The 10,021-nt window shown below is 38.7% G+C and overlaps 1 pseudogene; it reads left to right on the top strand.

The window, feature by feature from the left end:
- The first annotated feature begins 914 nt into the window (after window positions 1-914).
- On the top strand, window positions 915-1,192 carry LOC113201507 (small ribosomal subunit protein eS21 pseudogene; annotated as a pseudogene).
- Window positions 1,193-10,021: the final 8,829 nt, after the last annotated feature.

Below are 10,021 nucleotides of genomic sequence, written 5' to 3'. Positions count from 1 at the left end.
TTTTATAAAATAGAAATAACAGTAAAAAACAAAACAAAACAAAAAACTTCCTTGTATCCAGTACTATTAATCATCTTCAATATGGACAAGTTTGTTCATCTATACCCTTAGCTACTCATATTATTTTGAAGCAAATCTCACAAGTCATGTAATTTCCTCCATAAATATTCTAACATATATTTTAAAAGAAAAGAGGTCTTTTTAAAATATTGTTTTTTTAGTTGTCAATGGACTTTATTTATATGCAGTGCTGAGAATTGAATCTAGTGCCTCACACATGCTAGGCAAGCCCTCTACTGCTGAGCCACAACCCCAGTCCAAGAAAACAGCTCTTTACAAAAACACAATAACAGTACCATTATCACACCTGAGAACTTTATCAGTAACTCTTCAATATTAACATACATTTAGGGACTAAATTGGGGCCATAGTCTCGGTTATGTGTATTTTTTAAATAAATTTATTTATTTGTTCTAATTTGTTATACATGACAGCAGAATGCATTTCAATTCAGATTTCCAATGTTTTCATAAATGTCATAATTTTTAAATAGTTTGTGTGAATCAAAATCTAAATAAGGACAATATAATGAGACTGGTTGGTGTCTAATAACATTCCCTCTTTCTTTTCCATTCCTTGCAAGTTAGTTTTTGAAAAAGCCAGGTCTTTTGTTCTGTAAATTTTTCATTATGTGAATTTTTTTTTTCAAATTCCTTGCCAGGTGTGTTTGTCAGCTTTCCATCACTATGGCAAAATAGCTGCAATATCAAACTCACAGGAGGAAAGATTGATTTGGGCTTACAGTGATCACTTGGCTCTGTCACTTTGGGTCTGTAGTGAGACAGCACATCATGGTGGAAGTGTGTAACAGAAGAAATTGTTCTCTCTACTCTGGCGCTGGTGGCGGAGGCAGCAGGCGCGCTTCAGCATGCAGAACCACGCTGGCGAGTTTGTGGACCTGTACATGCCGCGCAAATGCTGCGCCAGCAACCGCATCATTGGTGCCAAGGACCACGCGTCCATCCAGATGAACATGGCCGAGGAGGACAAAGTCACCGGCAGGTTTAACCCATTTAGTTTAAGACCTACGCTATCTGCGGGGCCATTCGCAGGATGGGTGAGTCAGATGACTCCATTCTCAGATTGGCCAAGGCAGATGGCATCGTCTCAAGGAATTTTTGACTGGAGAGAATTAGAGATGCAGAATATTTGTCATAAATAAATAATGAAAAGCCCCCCCCCCCCAAAAAAGAAGAAATTGTTCACGTCATGAGAGCTAAGAAGCAAAAAGAAAAGAAGGGGTCAAGGTCTCAATATTCCCTTCAAGGGCACACCTCAACAACCTAACTACCTCCCGCTAGACCCCACTGTTAGGTAGTAGCTAGCAATGTGCAGTGAAATGCAGGCAAGGTCACAAATATTCTTTAAATTACTTTAGGATCTTCTGTAACTACTTCCAAAGTAGACGAGAAAGCTACCTCAGCATCTGAGTTGCTAGGATTACAGGTGTATACCTTATAACACCTGCCTTAGAATTTAGTTATATTTCTAATGTCAGACTTCTACTTTCATGTCAGTACATAGAACAGTTTTGAGAAGAAACCTTTTCAAAACTATTACTTTTACATATCTAAGGATAGTTACAACTGAATTTCTCTGCAAATTTTTCAAAGATACAGACACATCATATTAGTATTCAGATATGTTCCTCGTTTAGATACCCACACAGGAAAACTCACCAGAACTCCAATGTGTTGAGATGGAATTGACAGTATCAGGCAATCAATGTATCAAGAGTCAGCTGTTGGTCATCTAATTCCACTGCCAGAAACATGTAAACTGCAGTCAGAAAAAGAACTGAAATTCAAATCAGAGAAGTGAAACTAAATATTCTACTTGTTAGTCACTTGAATAATGATATTTTGTGAGAACAAGTTCAAAATATGGTTAATATCCATTTTGAGTTACACAAGTTTAACACTGAACACAATTAGGAGAAAAAAATGAATGGGGGTATCATCTCCTTGTCTCTACTCTCAAGAAAAGAGATCATGCTCTCAAACATTATAAACTTTTTTTTTCTCAGCTGGGAAAAAGACAAAGAATGCACCACACACCACAGAGTGGGAGAGACTAAATCCCCAGGTATGCAGTGATCTCTCTGACTAAGGTTTTTATAACCTGAAGTGAGTGAAAAGATCAACTGAGAGGTGCATTGCTGACCTGGAGCCTTAGGGCCCAACAGGCAGGCTACAGCACTCTATAATAGCACCCTGGGGTCAACAGCACAATGACAAAGATTATAACCACAGAGAATCAAGGACCAACTTAACCTCTTGATTTTGGCATTTATAGAAACCCAGGATTGATGCTGGACCCCACTGGGGGGAGAAAGCAGTCCCCAAAATGATTGATTGGATTTTCCTCCAAACTCAGAACAAGATAAATATGATTTAAGAAATAAGGATATGTTGGGCTGGGGATATAGCTCAGTTGGCAGAATGCTCACCACACATGCACAAGGCCCTGGGTTCAATCACCAGCACCACAAAAAAAGAAGAAGAAGAAGAAGAAGAAGAAGAAGAAGAAGAAGAAGAAGAAGAAGAAGAAGAAGAAGTAGTGATGTTTCTTGTACGTAGTTCTATAGATTTCTCACATAATATAATGCAAGTTCCACCTTCTACTATAAGAGTTCATAATAGATCTCGCAGCTTTTTTGGACCAGCTTTCCTTAATCAGTTTTTGGTTATTTTGTTTTTGTTTTCTTTATACAAAATTGGCAGTTAGTTCAAAGAAATTTTCTTATATTGCATTTCTTTGACTTAAATTCTCAAATCAAGAAAGAGAAATCATGATAACTAGAAATATAACTTTGCAATATACTTTACAACGTAACAAGATTTTTTAAAACCCAGAATCATTTGGACTTTGGACTCTGAGACCATTATAGCACAAATTAAAATATAAATTACACATACACGCACATACACACACACACACACACACACGCACGCAGAGTTTAACAGGTTATAAGAAAGTATGCACTTCATAGGAAAAAAGAATTATCATTTACCTCGTATATCCTCTTGAATTACGGCTTGGCAAAAGTGTCCACTGTGGTGGACTAGTAATACATACGGGGCTGGATAATGTGGGACCATATGGCACATTTGATCATGTGGCATTTTCTCACTATTCTAGTCATTTCCCTACCCATTTCCTTCCTAACATCAATAACTCCTGGACAAGATCCCTGGCTTTAAATTAACACTATCATTTTTCCTGAAAGAATTTTCTTTGATGACTTTTAATCTGTTTTCATTTCAGTGATAGCTTGTTATTTTTATTATGGTCTGAACTTTTCTTTTTGGCCTTTTACATATGACTTAGATTTATATTTGGCAGAGAACATCAATAGATTCCAAACTATGAGTCTTAAACAAGATACTTATTTTTCTTTTGCATTAATATCCAGATTCAGGTAGTCTAATGATGCCAGGCAACTTTACTCTCTGAGATCAACACAGTCTGACTCATATTTTTTCTGTTTTATCATCTGTGGACTCTATTCTAAAGTTTTCCTCTAAGTCCAAGATGCATACATCAGTTCCAGCAATCCTGTCCATATTTCCACCAGCTGGAGGGAGGAAAGAGGCACCGTGGATAAAAGACTACATGTCAGCTCTTCCTTGAGGAAGTTGCTAGACATTCTCACATCATTGGTCTGAACTGATTATCAGGGTCACATACAACTGTAAAGAAGACTCCTTTTATTTTGGGAGGCTCTGTGTCCAAATGAACATTCTAATGGGAGGAAACAAATTTCTACTAAACTTTTTGAACCTTGGTGCCATCAGGAGCTCCCTTGCTGCAAAATCCCAGCAAAGTTTCACCAATTAGCATGCACCCGAGCAGGTTCTGCATGTTTTATTGCAAGTCCCCCTCAAAGACTGCCTTTTCAGTATCACTGGGACCCACCACTAATGACTACACTGTCACTGTATAATCTTCACTTACAGAAGAAATCCCTCGTTCCTCCTCTCACCCTCTTTGCATTTTTTTTCCTCTTTGCATTTTTAGAAGAAATATCTACTCTCGTTGATTTCATTTCTTCACTTCCTGTTCATCGTCAGCTTTCCCTCAAATGGATTCTCCTTAACTACTCCAATGTCCTTGATAAGGCCAACAGTGACTCCCATAAAACTAAATTAACTGTGTGTTTTTCATTCATCTTCCTTGGCTTCTTAGCATCTAGCAAAGAGGACATTTCTTCCTTCTTGAAATCTTCTCTTTTATTGGATGTCATGATGCCAAGGTGCTTCCAGAAGCTCTTTGTAAGTCTTGTTTGTGAGCATCTCCTTTATAGGAACACAAATTAATGGGTATCCTCAGAGTTATCTTCGAGGTCTTTCTCCTCCCCTCTACTTCCCAGAGATGACTTCATCTACTGTAGGCTTCAGTTATCACCATGTGCTGAAGATTCTCTGAGCTACAGATCCTCATATACAACTGATGACTATTTTGTTTCTCTCACAAGAATGCCCTACAGACAGAACTTGTGTTTGTTACATACTAGAAACTCAACAAATATTACCTAATTAACAAATACAGTTACATAGTCCTATTAAAAATACAGACATCTAGAACTTCTTATTTTCATTCATGAACTCAGCATTTCTGTGCAATTATGTAATCAGACAATGTTGTGCACCCTGAGACACAATAAGGAATTAAAGAAATTCCCATATCAAAAGCTAAAGTTAGGGGACTGGGAATAAAGCTCAGTTGGTAGAGTGCTTGCCTCGTATGTACAAGGCCCTGGTTCAATCCCCAGCACCAAAAAAAAAAAAAAAAAAAAAAAAAAAGCCTCAAGTTAAAGGGCTGTGGCTGTGGCTCAGTGGTAGAGCGCTTGCCTAGCATGTGTGAGGCAATGGGTTCAATCCTCAGCACCACATATAAATAAACAAAATAAAATAAAATAAAGGTATTGTATCCATCTACAACTAAAAAATATTAAAAACAAAAACAAAACAAAACACTTCAAGTTGGTATCTTTCTCACCCAACTAGTTTTTTCTCCAGTTTCCATTATATCAGTGGGCTGTATTCATTTGCTCAAAACAGGAATTTAGGAGTCATCCACTATCTACCTTTTCCCAAACCATCACCCACCTAACACACACACACACACACACACACACACACACACACACACACACACACCTCACAGACCTGTGAGGTTTCTCCTAAACATATCTCCAATCAATCCTCAAAACCCCTGGCTCCAACCCTCACCCTATGACTTACAAAGTGCTCTGTGATCTGCTTTCTCAGCATTCATCCTCTCTCTCTGACATCAACTCTTTACTTCTCTCTAGATTACTCACCTGGCCTCAGGTGAGGGTGGCTTCCATGTTCTGCAAACAAATCATTCTTTCTACAGCCATGAATCATTCTTGCCATAGCTTCCAGGTCTTTCCAGCTGCTCTTTCCTCTGCTTGGAATGCACTTCCCCAGCTTCCTCACTTTCTCTAGGCTTTTTATCCAAAGTCACTTTCTTGATGAGACTTGCCTGACCACCCTGGCTACATATTTAATATCTGTTCCCTAAACTTGGCACTTTATATTTTTTCCTACAACTTATTTTTTGTTTCTTTATGCCTACAGTTTGTTCTCTATATCTGTGGGTTCTACTTCATGAATTCCCCTAACCATGGACTGAAAATATTCAGAAAATAGTTCACCTGTACTAAACATGTACAGACTTTTTCTTGTCATTATAGAGATTTGGAGATTGGGGCAGAAGTCAGGAGATTTGAGAACCAATAGCATAAAGGTGGGAGTCAAAACCCAGGATTTAATTGTGTAGACTGTCAACAGAAACCACCTGGATGATCTAAGGAGAAAAGAAATTTGCTAAAAAGATACTGTATAGCACAAATAATTTTCAAGAGGGATAGAGAACTAGAATCATGTCAGTCAGAAATAATGTTCAAACTGCTGCCATAGAACCAGTCTGGTGTCACTGCCACTAAAGTCGACACTGCAGCCCTGCTGCCAGTGATGTCCCAGGAGTTTAGCTTTCTTGAACCACTGCCTCTTAGGTGTCCTATGATCCCTGCTCTACCAGGTTGGGTGTATATGACTGGCAGTCAAAGTTATGTACTTTTATCCAACCTTAACTACAAGGAAAACTGGGAAAGGGAACTCCTAGCTTTTTTTTCCCCTTTGAGAATGAAGTCTAACACTACCTACAGAAGTTCATAAGGTAGAAGAATTACCTGACCACACAAAAGGGATCCAAATACATAGAACAATAACAGAGCTTACTATAGCAGAGACAGAATGAAAAGAGAAGAGAGCCAAAGACAGAGTCCTAAGAGCAGACCAACAATTACAGAGTAGAGAGAGGGATTTTGGCAAATACCACAGAAAGAACAATGGGGATATGTTGAGAGTTAGGACAGCTGTTCTCAGGAAAGCCAAGAAAAATAGATTTACAAAGGTTAACACTGTCAAAAGGATCCAAGAATTCAAATAAGAGAGAGCTGTTGAAAATTAGTTGCATTGACTAGATTAGGTGCATGTTGGGGGTCAAGGACAAGCAGTGAGTGGAGGTTAGCAAGCAGGGTCCGATGGAAGCAGTCCTGAGGTGCTTAGAGAGCATGCAGGAAGAGGAAAGCCAGGGTCCAAAGAAATGAGGTATGTGACATAGGAAGGCTATTTGGTAGTGGTGGCCAATTTAGTTAACTTGAAGTGGTGACCAAATTGTACAGCCAGATAAAAACTAGATTGGAATACAGGCAAGAGAGGCCAAAACAAGGATTTTTAGCCCAGAACCAAAGGTTATGTGCACGGCAGTCATGGTTGAAACATGTGCTATCTGAGAGAGAAGGAAGAGAAAAAGGAGGAAAGGCTTGGAGCAGAACGGTGCCTAGTGAGGATGTGGATGATGAACAGAAAAGCAGAGGAGAAAATGGTGGAGAACTGGAAATACAGTTCTATGATTTGAATGTTTGCAACCTCCAAAATCTATGTGGGAACCTAATCCCTAATGTGATTGTTTTAGGTGGTGTGGTCTTCAGGAGGCAATTAGGTCATGAAAGCTCTGCTCTTGTGGATGGGATTAGCAAAGCACCCTTATAAAACAGCGTGAGGATTGAGTTCATTCCTTTTTTGCCCATTGTTATGGTTTGAATGTGAGGTATCCCTTAAAACCTTATGTGTGAGACACGTGAGAATTTTCAGAGGTGAAATGATTGGGTTATGAGAGCCTTACCCCAATCAGGAAATTAATCCCCTGATAAGGATTAACTCAGTGGTAACTGAGTTAATTTAGGATATGGCTAGAAGAGGTGTGTCACTGGAGGCATGACTTTGTGGTATATATTTTATATCTAGTGAGTGGAGACTCACTCTCTGCTTTATTTTTTAAATTAATTAATTCATTTATTTGTTCTAATTTGTTATACACGATAGCAGAATGCATTTCAGCTCATAGTACACGAGTGGAGCACAATTTTTCATGTCTCTGGTTGTACACAAAGTAAAGTCACACCATTTGTGTCCTCATACATGTACCTAGGGTAATAATGACCATCTCATTCTACCATCATTCCTACCCCCATTTTTCCCTCCCTTCTCCTCCCTCCCCTTTTCCCTATCCAAAGTTTCTCTATTCCTCCCATGCTCCTCCTCCACCCCCATTCTGATCAGCATCTATTTATCAGAGAAAACATTCGGCCTTTAGTTTTGGGGGATTGGCTTACTTCATTTAACATTATATTCTCCAACTCTATCCATTTACCTGCAAATGTCATAATTTTATTCTCGTTTAATGCTGAGTAATATTCCATTATGTATATATACCACAGTTTCTTTATCTATTCATTTACTGAAGGACATCTAGGTTGGTTCTACAATTTAGCTATTGTGAATTGTGCTGCTATAAACATTGATGTGACTGCACCACTGTAATATGCTGTTTTTAAGTCCTTTGGGTATATGCCAATGGGATAGCTGGGTCAAATGGTGGTTCCATTCCCAGTTTTCTAAGGAATCTCCATACCACTTTGCAGATTGGTTGCACCAATTTGCAGTCCCACTAATAATGTAAGAGCGTGCCCTTTTCCCCACATCCTCTCCAACACTTATTGTTGTTTGTCTTCATAATAGCTGCCATTCTGACTGGAGTGAGATGAAATCTTAGAGGAGTTTTGATTTACATTTCTCTAATTGCTAGAGATGATGAACATTTTTTCCTACATTTGTTGGTTGATTGTATATCATCTTCTGAGAAGTGTCTGTTCAACTCCTTAGGGTTGTTTGTTTTGTTTGTTTAGGGCTTTTTTTTTTTTTGGTGTTAAGTTTTTTGAGTTCTTTATATATCCTGGAGAATAGTGCTGTATCTGATGTGCATGTGGTAAAAATGTGCTCCCATTTGTAGGCTCTCTCTTCACCTCACTAATTGTTTCTCTTGCTGAGAAGAAGTTTTCAGTTTGAATTCATCCTGTTTATTGATTCTTTATTTTATTTCTTGCATCTTAGGAGACTTGGTAAGGAAGTAGGGTCCTAATCGGACATGATGAAGATTAGGGTCTACTTTTTCTTCTATTTGGCACAGGATCTCTGGTCTAATTCCTGGGTCCTTGATCCACTTTGAGTTGAGTTTTGTGCATGGTGAGAGATAAGGTTTTAATTTCATTTTGTTGTGTATGGATTTCCCAGACTCCAAAATTGTAAGTAATAAATTTCCATTACCTATAGCATATCAGTCTGAGCTGTTTTGCTATCGTAGCAGGAATGAACTGACATGCAGTGAATTAGAAAGGGTGGAAAGGGCTTTGGGAGAAAGGAAGTCACCATCTGGAGCCAGGAAATGTCTAAGAGAGAGTCACATGGTTTGTCAAGAAGAGAGTTATGATGGCCCCCAAAAAAGATTTTAGTGGAAGAGGAAAGGAACTGAAACTAGGTTGCAAGAAACTAGTAAAAGGCAGCTGTAGTTTGCCGGATTGCCATGTAGATGGAAACATTTAGCTGAGTCAAGTGGCTTAATAAAACAAATTAAGCATTTAACAAAGTAGGTAATCTCCCTAAACAGAATATCTGATATAATAATAAAATGAAGTGCAAGCATCAATCCAGAAAGTTTAGTTTTCAACAATATCTCAATTTGAAACTAAAGTCTAAGCTAGAGAGGAAAAATGTAAGTGGTGAAAATACACACTTTGGAGTCAGACTGAAGTGTTTGGATCCTAGCTATGATGCATGACCATCACCCTTAATTTCCCCAAGCCTTAGTTCTGATCTTTTCCTACACGTTGTTCTCATGTGTAAGACATGAAAGAATAACATTTAGCAGAGAGTAGGTACACAATACATATTAGAAGTTGATGTTATTATTCATGAATAGGTCACTGGAATCCAATAAGTGGTCTCTCTTCCTAAATGTAAGCCAAGAAATAAATCTTTGAAACTCATTTTAAGAAGGTAAAATTGAGCTGTGCATGGTGGTATACAGTTGTAATCCCAATGGTTTGTAAGCCTAAGGCAGGAGGATCACAAGTTCAAAGCCAGCCTCAGCAATTTAGCAAGACCTGTCTCAAAAAATATTTAAAAATTGACTGTGGAAGTGGCTCAGTGGTTAAGAGTCCCTGAATTCAATTTCTTGTACTGAAGAAGGAGGAGGAGGAGGAGGAGGAGAGAAAGAGGGGGAGGAGAAAGAGGAAGAGGAAGGAGAGGGAAGGGGAGGGAGAGGAGAAGAGGAAGAGGGGTAGAGGAGGAAAAAGTCTTTTGAGTAGACTAAAAGGGCCGTTTTTGTTTGTTTGTTTTGTTTTATTTGTTACTTTGGATACTGGGGATTGAACTCAGGGACACTCTACCACTAAACCATATCCCCAGTCCTATATTGTATTTTATTTTTAGATAGGGCCTCACTGAGTTGCTTAGTGCCTCGATTTTGCGGAGGCTGGCTTTGAACTTATGATCCTGTCTCAGCCTCCTGAACCTCTGGGATTACAGGC

The sequence above is a fragment of the Urocitellus parryii genome, chromosome 1 (genome assembly GCF_045843805.1).
Source record: "Urocitellus parryii isolate mUroPar1 chromosome 1, mUroPar1.hap1, whole genome shotgun sequence".
NCBI classification, from domain to species: domain Eukaryota; kingdom Metazoa; phylum Chordata; class Mammalia; order Rodentia; family Sciuridae; genus Urocitellus; species Urocitellus parryii.
This window is presented reverse-complemented; position numbering and strand designations above follow the sequence as displayed.